Raw genomic sequence first — 18,915 nt, forward strand, 5'->3', positions numbered from 1 at the left:
TAAATGAGGCACCTCAGTACCTTAGTCAATTATCTCTGCCCACCCTGGAAATCCCTACCCCCTCCTAAAGATCTATATAATCCTTGTTCACCCCAATAAAACTGATCTGCCTCCCCAAGCTGGTCCCGGAAGTCATTTCCACCTGTACTCTCGGGGCTTCTGAACTCCCACAGCCTGTGGACCGCTATCAACAATCTCTGGGGGCGGGGAGGGTCACAAAGCCCTACGGGTACATCTTAGGGTATTACTAACAGACGCGCTCTCACAGCTCTGGCTCTTTTAATGTTTCTGCTCCTTCTTCCAAAATGTTTCCTGAGCTGTAGGGTGAGGGAGTTGCTTTCTAGACGGATCTGTTGGTACTTAAGTAGAGGTCTCCCTCCACTTCCTACCCTAGTGGTGTGCTCACATGCGCGCTGTCCATCCGGCTCTGTACAAGTTCTGGAACATCAGCTTTTCATACCCTGGAAACAGGTCATTGTCGGTCTCATCTTTACCATGTGCAACCATGGCAGTGAGTATCCATTCAAGACTCGGGGAAATTGTATACAGAGTGTGGGGGGCTAGAGAGATGGCTCAGCTTCCTGATTACCCACACTACGCCCCCACAGCTGTCGGTAACTGCATCTGTACTACACACGCACGCACGCACGCACGCACGCACACAATCTATTTGCTTCAACTGTGATGCTGTCTGTCTGCTACATGCACCCTACAGCAGGCAGTTCTAGACTTCCTGGGGGGGGGGCAAAATCTTGTCCCCTCTTCTTCAAGTACTTGTATTTTTAAATTACAGGCATGTAGTAAGTGAACCATGCTGAGCCATCATAGTATGGATATGTTAAAGCATTCACAAGGCAGAAATGAGGGCTATTTTCAAAAGTAAACAATATTTGGAAAATACTTTTATTTATTAAAGGTAAAAAGTCTTAATTTCTCAGTAAAGATTATTTTATTGAAAACAATGTAATTCAATATTTTCAGCATTTTGAAAAATCATTGTTTTATCACATTATTTTGGACAACAAAAATCACAGTCATAAACATTTCTAAGCATCCATTGTCAAGTTTCTTTTTATAGCATATTTTTCTTAAAATGTCAGTTATTATCTCCTATAGCTTTTAAAAACCCACCTTTAACTTAAAGAGACCCATGAAGTACATTTCTTTCTTTCTGTGTATCAACTAGATAGCTAAGTCAATTAAGATTCAATGAGAAAACAAGAAACCACTGTGAGCCAGGCAAAGTGGCACATGCCTATAATCCCAGCACTCAGGGAGGCAGAGGCAGGTGGATCTCTGTGAGTTCGAGGCCAGCCTGGTCTACAAAGTGAGTTCAGGACAGCCAAGGCTAAACAGAGAAATCCTGTCTCAAAAAACAAAAACAAAAAAAGAAAGGAAAAAAAGAAAGCACAGCAGGACCCTGAAGCAGGGAGCAGCTGCGTGCAGGGCATCAGTTAGGGGCTATGGAATGTTTGCAGCCACAGTGTTTCAGAGTACAGGAGCTCGGCTGTTGCTGCTGCCTAGGAGGTGTCTGTGGTTGGTCTCAGTGGCTTGGAGGCTAGGAAAGAATGTCAAGTCTACCACAGTGTCCGCATCCACTCAGTACTCACCAGCCAGGGCCACCATTTTCCCTCCTGCCTGAGGCTTTGCTTGCGTGCCCTAGCAAGAAGACATCACACCCAGAACCTCTGAAGGTAGGGAGTTGGGAAATGGAGTTTCTATACTTTTCCTTCTTATGGTAATGCAGAGGAGCCTGTAAGGACATGGAATGAAGGCTGGATCCCCAAACTACAAAACTGTGCTGCAGCACCCCACCCCTGACAGCCTCCGCCATGAGGGTGGTGGTGGAGAGAAGTCTTTATGTGAAAATAAAATAGGTGAGTTCCTTCTCCCACTGCCAGCTCTCTGGAGAGGTTCACGTCCATTCCCCATCACTTTGTGGTATCTACAATTACTTAAAGTCTAACTTTCAACCAACCTCCCACCCCCTCCCCCCGCCCACACAGGCTGGCCTGGAACTCACTTTGTACCCCACACTGCCCTCGAACTTACGGGAATTCTCCTGCCTTAGCCTCCATTTTAAGGCATGTGCCACCATGCCCAGCCGAGGTCTTACTTTTCATCAGCTTCACTGTGGTGATAGCACCCTGTTGACATTTACATTTGCAGAACATTATAATTAGAAGAAAACATGATTATTAGCAAGCAAGCTGGAAATGCTGGGTGCAAGCAGGGACATGCTGTTTCTTTGCCCCACAGCCACCAGGAACCTCCGAGTTAACTCCTTCCTCTACTGCCATAAACTGGAGGCTGTTTAAGACAGCGTTTCCAGGAAATGCCAGACCATCTTTGGTTCTGAAAAAGTTCAGTCTCTATCACACTAAACACCTCACCTTACTGGATGATTGTTTCCCTTTGCCTGCTGGGGTGCCCCAGGCTGCACTGTAGCCAAGAGCTCCAAACAGAGCCGAGCTGCCTGGCTGAGCTTTGCAGATACAGCTTTCTGCTCAACAGGCTCGACAGCAGCAGTGAGCCCGCTTTCATTTCTCATGACCGCTCTCACAAGTCTGCTGCAGGAAATACCTTTTTCCTACACCTGGATGAAATTTCCAGCTTTTAGCAGGCTCTTCTGGGTAACACACAAGTTTTGTGATTTTTGTTGGTTTTAATTCTTATCATTACTTTGAAAGTCTCTTTTCCTAGCTATCAAGTCTTATACACTGTCGGATGAAAACGTCAAGCGTCATGCCACTGAAAACTTTGCTATGGCAGGTGCGAGGTCTGGGGCGGAAGGGCGGTGGGTCAGCATCCTTTCCCTCTCTCACACTCCCTCCTCCCCACCTGCTAGCTTCCTGTGCCAACGAGGCAGAGGTCAGCTCTCCCTTAGCTGTTAGAGCTGGACCCTGGCTCTAATGGCAGATTCAGAATGTTGCTTCTCTTCTTGTTGCACTTTCTCACAGGGTCACAAACCCGTCTCCAGCTCCTAGCGCCTCTAGGGCCCCAGTCTTTCAACGGCCAGCAACTCTCCCTTCCACTGGGCCATCCCATCCCTCTGTGTACTCCCTTTGGCTGAACACCGCCCCGCCTACCCCCTACCCCCACCCACCCCAGCAGAACTGGGCCCCGGATCCAGGGTCTCACATGGGTTTCTTCTTGAAAATGGTCCAGTTGTCCTCCCTTCCTTCACGAGGCACATGGAGACTCTGAGAACGAACGCCAATGATTCCGTGAGCTGCTGTCTTGCCAAGGTGCTGGCCACCGGCTGTCCAGCTGTGGACTTTTAGGAGCAAGTCTGATACCAATCTCTTAAGCCCCTCCCACTCTAGGAGGGGTGCTGGCTACATTGCCGAGGTCCTCTGGAAGGCCCCTTGTTGGATTTGAGGTGAAAAGGAGCCGCTGTGACAGAAATCCTCTCCTGGTCCATGGTACAGCCTGGAGGTAGATGCTAGCGATCCTTCTGGACGCGGAGCTAAGGGCTGCACAGGTCATCCAGCTCCTCCTCCCTTTAGAACTCAGAAGGGCACCTATTGTTTTGTTCTCAGCCTTTGGGGTCTCTGGTGAAACTGACACAGAAAGAGCCCCGTTTTAGTAAGTGGAGTTACCACGGGTAATCTTTCTTCCTTATGGAACGCTTGTTCTTGAAGTAGATTATCTGACGGACCAGAGGTGACACACAACAGTTTGCCTTATGAACTGGGCTGTGTGGAAATAGTTAAACAGAACTATTAACTATTGTTATATTGTATTCTTATCTGCGTACTTAAATAAAAAAATATAGGAGGATGTATAGTTTTCATATATATACAATGAGATGGACAGAGATTTCTGTCAATATAAAGCACCTTAAAGTATTTGTAAAAACTTTAACATAAAAATCACTTTCCTGAAGCCTGATAGAGCTGTACTAAGTGGAAAGCAGGAGGAAGTCACGTCACAGACCCACACAGAGCACTGGAGCTAGGGGACTGACCTTCTTGCTGGGAATAAAAGTATCAAAACAAAATGAAAAAAAAATCCCTATCACCTCTGTATTTTTGCTAGGAGATTTTTCTGTGTCACTTGGGTTAGTAGTGTCCCTAGACTCTGGAAGATTCAAACTCAGAAATTTGTTAAAATAGCCAGGTATGGCGGTGCACACCTTTATAATCCTAACAGAAGCAGGAAAACACTGTAAGCTCAAGGCCAGCCTGAACCCCTATTTCAAACTCCCCCCCAAAACAAAAACAAAACCAGAAGAAAGACATGGAAAATATGAGGTGGAAAAAACCACAAAGTCTCAGCAAAAAGGAAATAATGTCATTAGAGACTAAATTGTAGCTGGGTGTGATGGCCCACACCTTTAATCCCAACACTCGGGAGGCAGAGGCAGGAGGATCACTGTGAGTTAGAGGCCAGCCTGGTCTACAAAGTGAGTCCAGGACAGCTAAGGATACACAGAGAAACCCTGTCTCTGGGGAGGGATGGGGGGCGTGGGAGGGGGAAAGAGACTAAATTGTAATTAAGAATGTTTAAAACTAACAGGGAAAAGTATGGACTCAAGGGTCTCCTGGCACCACATAAACAGAGGAAACCCTAAACTTGGAAACAAAGTAGTAGAATTTGAGAGCATCAAAACTAACAAAGCATCATTAGAACAACATTGATTTTCCGAACAGAAGGACCAGGCAGGGAAGGGGAGCAACGAAATTATACTTTTAAATCGTAAAATGAAGAACAATTATATGCAGTTCAACTGTTGGGTTTTGTTGTTGTTATTGTTTTTTTTTTTGTTTTTTTGAGACAGGGTTTCTCTGTGGAGCCTTGGCCGTCCTGGACTCACTTTGTAGACCAGGCTGGCCTCGAACTCACAGCGATCCGCCTACCTCTGCCTCCCGAGTGCTGGGATTAAAGGCGAGCGCCACCACGCCCGGCCCTTTCAACTGTTATTTAAACATGAGACTTGGGAAGTTTATACCACAAAAGCTCACCTGGAAAATTTCTGGCTTCCTTGAGTAGTTACTATATATGTGGTGCACATATATACAATGAAGGAAAGTGCTCATACACATGTGGCGGCACACGCCTGTAATCCCAGCACTCGGGGAGGTAGAGGCAGGTGGATCTCTGTGAGTTCGAGGCCAACCTTGTCTGCAAAGCAAATCCAGGACAGCCAGGGACACACAGAGAAACCCTGTCTTGAAAAACCAAACCAAACCAAGCAAGCAAGCAAGCAAACAAACAAATACAACCCTCCCCCCACACAAATACAACTACATTGAGCATGTGCCCAGTAACACTCTTGAGTTCTTTGGAAAATTAGTAAGAGAAGTAACAAGCCTGAACAAGAGGGAGAAGATGTACATAAGCAAAATGGAGTGTGAAACCTGAAAACACAGATGTAAAAGATTATGCAAATAAGGGAAACTGTGAGTATATTTCTAAGAATTTTCTGTGAGTGTTGCTTACATGTAAATATTATGGGGAAATACTTGAAACAATCCAACTTGTGCATAGGATCCCCATTCCTAAGCAACTTTAACTTCGTTAACTACCATACATCAAAACTGTAAGCCAGGCATGATGGTACAAGTCTGGGCTCCTTGGCCTGGGAGGTGCAGACAGCTGAGGTCCAGGCCAGCCTGAGCTACCTATCAATACCCGATCTCATAAAACAACACAACAAAAATAGAGCACGTACCATACTTAGTAGAGAAAATGTTACTACAGAGTAAAGGTTTTAATGTTATCATTAAGGTATATAGATGTTACTTTGAACACTGCTTAGCATCCTGATAGACACCCAGGGAACTGCATGAGGAAGTAAAACCATCACTGCTCTGGGGGATACCACCTTCAGCTGGGCTAGGGAAGAGAGCTCAGTGGCGTGGTGCTTGCTGAGTATGTTCAATACCCAGAGCCCCTGGAAATCTAGTAAGACACAACAGAAGTGAGTTACTACAATATGAAAGCTTAGCGCCAGGAGGTAGCCAGGGACCTGAGCTCATGCCTACCCACGTGTGAGGTTCTGGGTTCAATCCCAAATAACCTCCCACCCCCAAAAGTAAGACCATTTAGCAAAGGTGCTGGGTATATCATCACATTTGAAAAATCAGTGGCTGTTTGGGTGTGCTGCTACAAACCTGTAACCTAGCATTAGGAAGTGGAGTCAGAAGGATTGTCTGTTCAAGGCCAGATTCTGCCATCAAAAGAGCAGTGGGAGAGGAGGCGAGGTGGAAGGAGCCGCCTCCCCAGCACTGCACTGCGTGAAACGTGCATGACAGTAAAGAGCCACAGGTAGCTCAGTCAACACAGGTGGACAGAGGACAACAGCTCTACACCAAAAAGACAGACTAGCAATATGGTGCTCATCCCGAAGTCCGCGGTCCCAAGGGGCAGAACAGAGCGCAGAGGCACAGGTGGTACATGAGAACTGGGCAGTGGACCAACTAATAGGAGCAGATTTACTAGGTGGTTTGGTGAAATGCCTCAATAAATGAAATAGACAGCAGATGGATGACAGAAGAGAAAGGTAAGCTAAGTCCGAGGAAATCTGTGGTCTAGGATAGGGAAGCATGTTAAAAACCCTTGAAGACACCTAAACAGTATCATTCCTACCTCCCCCCACCCCCCCAGCCTCTCTGTGGCAAGGTCTCATTACGTAACTCAGGCTGGTCTCAAACTCACAATCCTCCTGCTTCGGCCTCCTGAGTGTGTGCTACCATGCTTACTATTTTTTTTTTTTCCTTTTCTGAGACAGCATTTCTCTGTGTACCCTTGGCTATCCTGGACTCACTTTGTAAACCAGGCTGGCCTCGAACTCACAGCGATCCATCCGCCTGCCTCTGCCTCCCTGAGTGCTGGGCTTAAAGGTGTGTACCACCACACCTGTTGCTTGCTGAATTTTACTATTAAAATGCAAAGATTCATGTTCAGTAAAGGGTGCCATTCATAAAGTTAAAAGACAGGCAATGCGTAAAAATATGACATCTAAGACTGACCAGAGAACAGTGCCTACAATGAAGACAGAAAGTACAACTGACAAGCAAAGATGAATGAGTCCCAGAAGGGGCGACTGACTAGAGTTGTTTTGAAGTTTTTCTGTGGTAATAAGGAATTAAACACAAACTAGGGTGCCCACCTCTAGGGGATGAGCAGTTTACAGTAGGGCAGGATACACACTTAGGAAAAATGACACAACATACGTAGCAGCGCACAAGTACACAGAACGATAGATAACCCGACAGAAAAGGCAGGCAACACTTACAGCCCAGTATCAACTGTATACATTAAATGTCCGTGTATACAAAGCAATGCCACTTACACGATGCATGCACAAGGGAACATTATCAAAAAGGTAATAGGTGTTTGTAGGACAGGGAAGTATAGGGTGCCAGACTAAGGATGGGCAGAGGGACAAAGTGTCTAATCAGAGAAGAGAATGCTTTGGAACTGACACACTGTAAGCCGTACATGCTTATATATAGCTTGGAACTGCAGTAGCCAATTGGCTATGAAGCAAAGGCCTGAGGCCAACAGCAGGTAGGGTTCCTGTGAAGAGAACTTAAGTGACCACCACATGAATGTCACCTGAGCCAGATGTAACCTTTGAGAGACTGCTAGGTACACAAGAAGATTCCTCTTACTTTGTCAGTCAGGAGTGTCTGACACCTGTGATGTAAGCATTTTAGCTGCGTTTTATCCATGCCTGTATGCTAAGCAGCGATCACAGCAGATTTTTTCACAACACTGATTCATTTCTATGTTTTGGGGAAACGGGAGAACAGAGAGGGAGCATGCACTGAGAAGCAAAGACGGGGAAAAAGAACGACTGAAGCAGCTGCCATTCATTAGTATGTGCTGGGCACTCTGCTGGCCAGTCTACATGTCTCTAATCCAACTGCTCTCAGTGGGGGAAAAAACAGGCAAGCACACATATGACGTAAGCGTTTCGTAGTGGAGCCATGTGACCCCAAGTCTGTCTAATGACAACTTATTCTCCTTCATACCATGCCACTCTACTAGTAAAAAAATAACTGGGCAGACAGTGAAGGGACACACACCAGGACACGGAGCGGTAAGTACACATAGAAAAGGAATACCCACACCAAGGCACGTGTGGATGACATCACGCTTTTGAGATGACAAGACTAGTATATTGTACATTCTATATACTATATCCCTGGAGACGAGGTGACAGTCATTAGCCTTGGAAAAGCACAGGATCTCTCCTACAGTGCAGCACCACTCTTGCTTCTTCTGACAGAGTCTCCTGTATCCCTCATCACATGGTGAGGATGATCTCAACTCCTATCCACCTCCCAAGAGGTGAGGTTACAGACATGCAGTGGCATGCTCAGCTTTTGATCATTGTAAGCAATGCTATGACATGCTGATTTGATTCACCCAGCCAATGTTATGTTAGACCGCACTCCTATACTGCTACTCTAACGTTAGAGACACACTCCCACCCCTGCATGCATCAACAGTCTGTTAACTCTGGCTGAAATTCCATCCAGACCCCTTCCTAAGCCACTTTCCATTTTGTTGCCTCCATGATGAAGAATAAAACCTTCCCTTTTTTTAAATTTTTTAAAATTTTTTAAAAATCTTATATGCATTGGTGTTTTCCCCTCATGTATATCTGTATGAGGGTATCAGATCTTTTTTTAAAAAAAGATTTATTTATTATTATGTATACAGTGTTCTGCCTGCATGTACACCTGCATGCCAGAAGAGGGCATCAGATCACATTACAGATGGCTGTGAACCACCATACCTTTGGAAGAGTAGGCGGCGGTCTTAACCACTGAGCAATCTCTCCAGCCTGAGGTTATCAAATCTTAGAGTTACAAACAGTTATGAGCTGTCATGTGGGTGCTGGGAATTGAACCCAGCCAGGTCCTCTGGAAGAGCAGTCAGTGCTCTTAACCTCTGAGGCATCTCTCCAGCCCCAACTTGCTTCCTTTTAAACATAAGTTTTTCTTTTCTTTTTTGAGACAAGGTCATACTATTTAGCCCAGGTTGGCCTGAAACTCACTGTGTAGAACACAGTGGCCCCACACTCAACGTCTTTAATATGCTGCGGGCATTAAAGGTTTGCCCCAACCACACTCCAGTAACACTTCCTTCTAAGCACCTGGTCCTCACTCAGCTCTACATGCCAGAATCACTCTTACCCACTTATTTCTTGACTCACTGAACTCGTTGGGTAACTTTTCTGAGTTCCAGTTATGCAAGGCACATCAGCACACAGCTGGAATCTAGCATTTGGGAGTGTGGGATAGGAGGATTACAAGTTCAAGGCTAGCACAGGTCACAAAGAGAAACTCCTTCAAAAAATTTTAAAGTATTTGTCACTAATAGTAAAGATATTGCTTATTTACTGCTTTGTGTAAGATAGTGTGTCAAACCAAGAATTTTTTTTTAAAAATATTTTTATTTAATTTTAACTTATGTGCATTGGTGTGAGAGTGTCAGATTTTGATGTTACAGACAGTTGTGAGCTGCCATGTGGGTGCTGGGAATTGAACCCAGGTCCTTTAGGAAGAGCAGGCAGTGCTCTTAACCACTGAGCCATCTCTCCAGGCCCCAAGAATGGGTTTTTAAAAAGTACATTTTGAGATGGGGGTGGGGGTGGGGAGGAAGGGAGTGGGAAAGGGAGGGAGAGAGGGGGTGGGGGAAGAGAGAGAATGTGAAGGTCAGAGGGTAACTTTTGGGAGTTGGTTCTCACCTACCACCATGTGGGTCAAGGGTCAAACTCAGGCTATTGGGCATGGCAGCAGGCACCTTTACCCGCTGAGCCATCTTGCTGGTCTTTTAACTTGTCACCACTGTGGCTGATGACAAGGGCATCTTTGGGGCCTAGAGAGATGGTTCAGTGCTTAAGAGCACACTCTGTTCCTGTTCCAGAGGACCCAAATTCAGTTCCCAGCACCCGTATCAGCTGGTTCACAACTGCCTGTAACTTCAGCCAAAGGGGATGCAACTCTCTTTGGCCTTTATGGGCACTTACATGCACACTCATATACCTATAGGTGGACACACACTCTTACATGTAAGTAAAAATCAAAATCTCTAAAAGAGTACTACGATGGTGCCTGACAAAAGGCTGACAACATTAATGTGTCAAATTATTTAATGCAGGTGTTTTGGAGTTTTGGGGAGGTGATAAGTGCCTTCAGGGCCAGTAAAAATAACATGCAACACAGATACACCCGTCTTTAACCCCTCAAGTCCTTTTTATCTTCAATACAAGACACTGAAACCACACAATGTAAAAGGAAAAAGGGTAAAAACAAGCATTCAAACCACTCTTTGTATTTTTCCTATGCATAGATAATTTTATTTGACACACATACATGCTGTTGCCCACAGGAAGGGTCTAGTGAGCCTGGATCCTAGGACTCTGACTGCCTTCCTCAGCCACTCAAATAGGCACCTCCCCGCATAGCTACAGAGCACGTCTTCCTGACTGCTCACTCACGGCCTGTCCTCAGACGTCTACCTCAAGCTCCCTCTGCTTTTCAGAGCCTGCCTGCGGCGCTCCAGAGCACAACTCAAATGTCTGCTGGCAAGGCAAGGGAGCACATTTTTGTACATAAAGTCTGAATAATTTTTTGCACATTGTCAACTGACTGTAAACTGTTTAGGAACACAATGAGTGGGCTGTGCCCTTTCTTTTATTATTATTCTGTGACTGGGTACAGTACAATACAGATAAGACTCTCAAGCCCTGTTGACAGTGGAACATTTAAACCCAAGTTAACCCAATAACACAAGAGACACGAGAGTAATATTTACATTCCTCTTTATTTAATACAACAAACACATAACATATACAAAAAGAAAAAAAAAACCACTCATGTAAAAGGTCCTGTCATGGAGGGTAGACAGGAAACATGTACACTGAATCAAATAAGGCTCTCATTTCAAAATGGGTTTGCTAGCTACACCTGGAATATGAACAAGGTTGCTGCAAGATAAAACACACGAAAATCCCTGCACTGAAGGAGTGTATCATGGGCCAGTTTAATAAGTCCACAGATGTATGTTTAGGAATGTTTATGCTCTCACAGTCCAAAATTTACTGGGGGTCTTATGAAATGTGGGGTTGTTTTGTTAGTTTATTTAACCTGTCCCCGCCCCTTCCTTAGGGAAGTTATAAGAGCTCTACATCGGTAATCACCAAAGCGTGAAAGCTTTAGTCCCAAAGTTCAAAGGATGCTGGAACTAGATCAAGTACTCAAAGGCAATATGGCCTTGGGAGAGGGGCTCAGACGTTACATCCCATCTGCTAGGACAGCATGGACCACGGGAGAGGTCCTTGCTCAGTGCGGGGTAATAGCAGCAGATTGTCCATATTCCTACTGAGCTGAACCAGAAATTCAACAAGCACCAGTTTGTCTCAAAAGAGCCTCTCTCACTCACACTCACACACGTGCGCGCGCACACACACACACACACACACACACACACACACACGTCATCACCACCCCCTTTTATTAAATTTATTTATTTATTTATTTATTGTTTACTAAAATAATACAAAAAAAGGGAGACAGGTATATTTACAAAACTCCATGGCTGGTACAGTACATAATTTTTAAGACACACTAAATGCTACAATCTTTCAGGTCCTGAGATTATTACAAATACCAACTCAAAGCTGTGTTCAGGTCCAGTTTTTAGAGGAAAAAAAATAAAATCCCAAAGTATTAAGTCACACACTTATTTGAAAATACAGCATATATTCCTTCAAGTGAGCAAAAATGCAACTTCCTGGAAGCAGAAGCAACACAGTAACTGGGGCCTTTCCCCTAAAGGACCATCACCTCCTCAGGCTCCTTGCTGGAGAGTGGCTTGCAAACATGGTAGCTTGGTGCAGGGTAGAGGTGAGAAAGCGAAGCAGAGGCGCTGTCCCCTGCTGGGAAGCAGCTTTGCAGAGTGGACACTCACTGTATGAATAACTGTGTTTCCTTTTGCTACTAACAGAAGTCTCCTCTTAACTAAACTTCTACTGTAGGGTTGGAAATATGTGCTTAACCAGACTAAAACTCAGACTCTGGTTTTCCAGTTATAGCAAATAGGCCTGCAGTTCCATGGTAAATCTTACAGTCATAAATAACCCTTGCTTACAAGTAGAGAGAGAAAACACCCATCTCTCAGTTACCTTGGTTAGGCTTAAGTTCATTACTTAGGGGCACAGAATTCACCAGCCAGAGATTTGATTTCTTCTCCTTAAAGTTTGATACCATTTAATAAGAAAAACCATAGGGAGATTCAAATTAACATCCTTCCCTCCAAGAACAGTGTAGCACTCCAGTATTTTCGAGAACAAGACAGTTTTTCCATACAGTTGACAATAGGTCACTGACAAGCTTGGCTCTCTTCTCTGGAGGCTACGTATACACTAGAGGAGGCTGTGTGGGAGGGAAATCAATCCTTCCCGGGAGGAGGCCCCTGATGGTCAAATGTCAAAAGATACATACAGCCTACTATGGAGGCAGAGGCGAAATGTCAAGAGAGCTGACCAAAGTTGGCTCAACTTTCTAACTATTTAAAACAAATACCTTTCTCAATTGACAAAAATGTATTTTCCTTTTTATGTTACTAGGCAAAATTGGGCAAATCCTCAGTAATTTTGCCAATGAGAAAGAAAAAACAACTTTGTGACAGGGCATAATGCTTCTGCAAGTAGTAGAGGTAAACAAAAAAGGAGCAAAGTTTATGGCTATAAGTACAGAAAATAAAATATGGTTGTGAAATTTTAAGCACAGGTTGTCACACAGACAAACAGTGGCTGGCCTTGGTTGCTGTTGACTTTCATGTTGTCTCAGGTAAGTAATCTTACCTGTGTGTCATCTAGAGCTCTATAAATAAGCATCTAATGGCTAGAATTAGGATAAAACAGAACACTGTATCAAAGTGGAGGCAAACAATGGTTTTCTGAGGAACTTAAACTAAGGATTTGACGACGGTCTGCTTCGCTCAGACCTTGGCAAAAGAGCTCTTTTCTAGGGGAGGTATGAACACAGGCAAGGCAGACTGTTAGTGAGCTCCTAGCGAACATCTGTATTTCTTCCGAAGACTCTGGAAGGTATTACCAGAATATATAAAAGTGAGATCTGTTTACCGTAATTTTGCACTGTTGTGTATGGACCTCCAGGCTTTGCATGTGCTGAGTAAGACCTCTAGCACTGAGGTACACCCTCAGCCTATGAAATTTATTTTTTAAAAAAATATAAATGGAAAGAAAAAAATGCAATCATCAGTGATCCCTAAGTTCTGGACTATGTATAGAACCTTAATTGTACTAGAGAGACTTCAAAATGTGTTACTGACTAGCTTAGGTAGCAGTGCAAAAAGTATGTGAAGTCTCAATCCTAAATGCTATGAAATGGAAAATACATAGGAAAGACAGACAAGTGGAAACATCACAACACCAGGAGATCACAACTAGCCACTTTAAAGCAAGCGGTACTTTGAGTGTGCATAAGAAAAGTGTCACTTAGCATCAGGCTAGTCAAAGGCATTTCAACTGAACTCTAAGATAACCTATGCTTGTATCCTCTACTAAGAAGTAAGCCATCTTCTACACTATCTTTGCATTTGATGGGACAGATGGCAGATAGCAAAGTGAGGAGGAGCAGAATGTGCAAACAACTTACTTTCTCTCCCCAGATCTAACAACAAGCAACATAAACTGTGGTGGAACAAGTGACTGAACCTAAGAGCTCATACCAAAGGCAAGAATGAAGATGGAAAGAAATGAAGAAAAAGTCATTATGTGAATATTTCCGCATATTTGAAGCTCTTTTACAATCAGAGCCCGAGGCAATTTCCAGCTCTGTCAACTTGAACACTAACGTAAGCTTCTCAGCATCACACTGGGGTGACTTCATCATAAGATTGCAAACATGTCCCATGACACTGACGCTTGGTCTGCACAGGCTAAAGGATTTCCAGCTAGCTTTTTATGGAAAGTTCACACTTTAGGGCAGGTGGACACAGATGACTGTATCTATTTTAGGTTTCTGTTACTCTTCCCCAGAGGAAACACACATGTTCAACAAAACCCTACGTCTGGAGCCGAGCGTGGTGGCGCACGCCTTTAATCCCAGCACTCGGGAGGCAGAGGCAGGTGGATCGCTATGAGTTCAAAGCCAGCCTGGTCTACAAAGTGAGTTCAGGATAGCCAAGGCTACACAGAGAAACCCTGTCTCAAAAAACCAAAACAAACAAACAAAAAAACCCAAACCCTACGTCTTACAACTTTGGGTTGAAATTTTAACATTTGTTACTGAGGAATGGAGTAATAAGGTAATGTGAAAAATGAGGACTATGCTTATCTGCATAGCTGATATGCAGAGGCCACAAATCAAGGCCTTATCTAGAGAAGAGAAAAAAAAATTCCCAAAATGATTTTAGAAAAACAAGAACAAATACCAGGAAATCCTCTAGGACTAGACAGTGACCAGGTCCGAGCCATTTGTGGGGTTAGCCTGGGTGTTAGGCTGCTCAGGCCTAGTGCTGTCTCCTAACTCTCTTGAGCTGGGCACATCTCCTCAACACCCTGCATTCTCTTTGCTGGCCCTGAATATGTGCTGTAATTTAAGCTCACTCATACACACTCTCACACATGCTATTTAACCCTAACGAAACTGCAGCATCCATTTGTCCTTATTGTTATTGTTTTAAAGAGAAAAGATTTACGTATTACTACTTACTATGCATGAGTGGAAGGTGAGATAAAACGATCCCTATTTCCTCCCGGGAGCCGGGGAATCATGTTTCCTTCTATCCTGATCATCTTCACCTCTGCCTAGCTGGAAAGTGACTCCTGTCTTCCTGTTCCCACTTTTCTTTCTACAACTTGAGCAGCTGTTGGCTGACTTGCTCACAGGTGAAGCAGCATGAAACACAGAGTTAAAAGTGTACGCAGCTGCCCACGCCCCAAGGCAAAGCTGGGCAGACACCGGAGTAATATGCAGGGTCTGATTTACTCTTAGAAAGGAAAAAAACTTCGTTTTTCATCACCAAGCAAGTACTACAGAGATACTAGATTCAGAAGGTAGAAGACAGAGGCTATAATAGCCTTTCAAAATCATTTATCACTAATTCAAACCTTATCTAGCTTTACTTTCACAACCTTCGCAAACAACGTTATGAGTAATAACATCATAAAAGCTTTTTTAAAAATCTATTGGTAGTTAAGAAACTTGTGTCACCACACTCCCCCCTTTGATTTGATCTGAAACTATTAATTCTATCACACTACAAATATGGTATGTTTAAATATCAAATATGCATTAAATTAAAATTCCAGTGATTTTTTTTTTTAAACTTAAAGACCATAGGGTGTTCTTTATATCTACTATAAGGAAAACATTTGTTTTTCAACCTCTGCAGGAAAATAATATTATAATTATATAGGATGTTCTAGAAAAGCAAAATATTTTTGAAATAGTAAAGTCTCTGATATCCCTGGGAGGTAGGTGGTTACTATTATACCCAATTATCTCATGGGTAATCCGAGGCACGAAGGTTAAGTGACTTCCCTCTAGATAAAGGAGTTTAGGAATTAACACTCACTACTGATCCTCGCTGCCTTACAGCAGCTCTGCTGCCAGGAGTCTCTTCTTTTAGTCACAAGTCTCCTTTTCCAATTAAAATTTCACGTAATAGGAGGTCCTTTGTAGATATATTTGCATTATTTAAAGGATCAGTTCAACCTAGTCTCTTTCAACATGTCATATCTAAACTAAACTAAACAAAAAAATAAAACCCCATAAGTCTTAGATACTGAAAAGTTGTTATTTTGCTCAATAAAGATATTTAAACAATCATGAAATCAGAGCAAAATCTAATCATTGGGCAAATAAATAGACTAAAAAATTCTCAAGTATGTCACAGATTGTTTCTTCACTATCTAAAAATTTCAGTTTGTGGAAAATTTAAAAGGTATTCAGCTATATAATTTAAAGATCATTTTCCAGAAGAAAACACCTTTTTTAGTATTGACACAGGGCCAACGTCCTTCAAAGTGTATTCAGATAGCACCCATGGGTCTAGCTCTTGCCTCCATGGACTGCATCTTGTCTGCATAGGGCACCACAGCAACATGACCCACAAGATACTCTAGTGATTCTGATGCTTTCTCATACACTACTTCTGCCAAATGTGAAGGCTAGAGAGAAGTGGATTACATCCAGAAATAGTCAATGAGTCCACCGAGTTTATTATGCTTGTAATAACCAACACACACACACACACACATATATATGTATGAGACACACACACACACACATATATATATATATGTATGAACGTTTACAGATATTCAGAAGGGGAAGCCAGCATCATGTGCAAACACTGCTTCCCGATCTGCCCATCTGAATCAACTGAGAGCAACAGAATAAACAAGGCAGAAGTTCTAAAATGTCAAAAGGGCAGTGCTTAAAAAGATCGCCACAGAACAGCTATTCCTGGTTTCGTGCACACTGTGCGTCTCATCCTTGTGTCCACACACAAAGCAGAGGGAACAGCATTATAACATCACATGATTTTGGCAAGTCTGAGATTCTTTCTCCTGAATCCCCTGACTTAATCAGTCTGTACTTGAGAGTGTCTGAAAAGTTTCAAAAGGGGAGAAAAGAAAGAAATAAAAGGCACTTAACAAAGACAAAGGCCTGAATTGAGCATGGTTTAGAGGAATAATATAAGCATTTTACCAGAGATAAGAAATTATTTACAAGGAATTAAACTTTTCCCTTAAAATCTTATAAAATAAAATTGCATAACATGTTTGTGATCATTTATCTACTACTATACTTTTCCTGCTTTGTCTTTACAAAACCAAAAGCAAAAGCACACAGTCACACATGCACAGCTACAGGTAAAGTGCCCCTCAGAGAACACTGGGGCGGCAGAAGCACTCGTGCGAAAGCACACGGCAGTTCTCAAGGTTGGCCTGGGTTATAGATTTTTCTTTCTTCTATTTTCAATTTGAAAAATAAAACACAACAAAAACCAACAAAGCACACAAATTCAAAACCTAATAATAACAACAATACAAGGACCAGTGTGCTTTTATAGTACACTCCTAAAATTTAGTTCCCTAGTGCTACACAGGGGTCAAAGGACATGACAAAATCTCCTACAAATAAAATAAAGCAGTTAAAGTCAACCAATACAGGCAAAGTTCATCTTCCAAACGTAGCAGCAAGTAGGACAAACAATGAGTTCTAGAGACGATCCCAAAGGACAGAGTTCTCAAAACCAATGGCAGTCACAACAACAGTAGAATTTTCATTGCAGAAAGTCTTGAACCAAGTAGAGGTGGGAAGGGCTGTGGGCGAGGGCAACCAGAGGAGAGAGAACAGGGGGCCTACCCTTTCTATCTCTGCATAGTAAACAGTTTAAATCTGCTTTGGGAAAAAAAAATATCCTGGGATAAAATCAGTTTCAATAAGCTGTTTCCAAGCAGGTGTCAAACCCACAGTTTTCATAGTTATATGCCCGGTTCTTTCCCCAGTGCTGGGACCCAAATAAGCCTTATTTGGTGTCTATGACACAAAACATAATTTGGGTTAATAACATCCATCAAAGGGGTGGTGGGCATGAAAGAATGTACTAATTGAATCTTCTTTATTTGTTCAAAGTATCAGGATTTTGTTATTATAGACTAACTTGGCTTCTTTCTCCCAAATCTTTTCTCCAGATTGTTTCAAAACCATGATTTCTCACTCTCTGTTCTCAGAAGTATGAGAAAAATTATAATTCAATTTTTAATAGAAATTATTGCTTGCATTTATTTCGGAGGCTCTGAATGAGCTTGACACTTTGCTCCCAAACAGTCTCCAACTGAGGTCCAGCACTGCTGACCGAAGACAGCTCTGTGGACTGTTATTGCTTGTGAATACTGAGGATCACCTTGTGTGTACAGTAACAGCTTAGACATAGTGAAGGCAATTTCAAAATAAGACAGTTGGAAACAGATAGCTTAATCTTCCTGAATCACGTACCCCATGAGTGGGCCCTAAGTGTGCTGATTTATTTTTGCATTTGGATGTTGCTAATGTTCTTTAGTGATACACGTTGCTCTCTACAGATATCCTTTCCAGTTACCATTTTAAAAATAACATAATTTGACTTTAAGTGCAAAAATACAGTATGAATTGCAAGTCTCTGTTAAAAAATAACCAACTTATATGCTAGTTTAGTAATAAAAACTGTAAAGACAGGTAACCATAAAGTATGGACACCATTTTCAATGTTATGATATAGAAGAAATGTATTTACATGTAGGAAGGACTTTGATTCATTTGTCTAACATGAAAGGGTTGCTGGGGTGGGGATCCGACAGCAGTCCTTAAGGAATCAAGACTGAGAGGAACAGAATATACTTTACATGTCATATTCTCAGAGCCCAGGATAATTTTATAATATGACACAGTAAAGAGAATTATTAATCTTGTTCTTTTCTAATGATGGCAAAGAACCATCAACGGTCTTCATATAGCATGGTTCAAAATTGATAGATTTAAGACCCTACAGTTATTGTTTGACTTTTAATAGCAATTGATTTACATGAACGTGTGTGCATATGTAAACACACAAACACACAGGTATCAGCAGGAAGAGAGACTAATACACACTGACTCTTCCGTGGGCAGAGAAAATAAAGCACAAGGCTGCTTCCTAAACAGACACCCCCAGCAAAGCAACCCAGGTAGTGTGAGCAGGCACGGGAAAGGAAGTTACCCGGTGCTGGAGTAAGCCAAGAGCTGAGCAAATTTCTCTTAAGAGACCTTTCAAATGAACCTTAACATGCAAAATTCAAGTCAAACCTCTCTACAAAGTCCCAGTGTCTTTCTAAAATAACTACTGGGGCTCACATAGCATTGTATGTGTCTTGTTGACAAACTAAATTCCTAC

The 18,915-nt window shown here is 42.8% G+C and overlaps 1 protein-coding gene and 1 long non-coding RNA gene across 4 annotated transcripts in view; one reads left to right on the forward strand and one right to left on the reverse strand.

Annotated features, from left to right (window-relative positions):
* Window positions 1–936: 936 nt before the first annotated feature.
* UBN2 (ubinuclein 2) overlaps window positions 937–18,915 on the reverse strand; it is a 90,411-nt gene continuing 72,432 nt past the window's right edge. The window contains exons 19-20 of one of the 3 annotated variants that reach the window (XR_014779933.1): window positions 3,142–3,563; window positions 937–2,147 (exon numbers count right to left, since the gene is read on the reverse strand). The gene's annotated coding sequence lies outside the window, so the exon portion shown is untranslated. Of the gene's footprint in view, window positions 2,148–3,128; window positions 3,564–3,601; window positions 3,699–18,915 lie in introns of those variants that run through there. The other 2 variants (XR_014779934.1, XR_014779935.1) reach the window with 2 other exon arrangements.
* Window positions 8,784–16,998, forward strand: LOC311599558. The gene is made up of 2 exons (XR_014779940.1): window positions 8,784–15,476; window positions 15,523–16,998. It is a non-coding gene; the product is annotated as an uncharacterized lncRNA (long non-coding RNA).

The sequence above is a fragment of the Acomys minous genome, assembly GCF_964271855.1.
Source record: "Acomys minous genome assembly, chromosome: 6".
NCBI classification, from domain to species: domain Eukaryota; kingdom Metazoa; phylum Chordata; class Mammalia; order Rodentia; family Muridae; genus Acomys; species Acomys minous.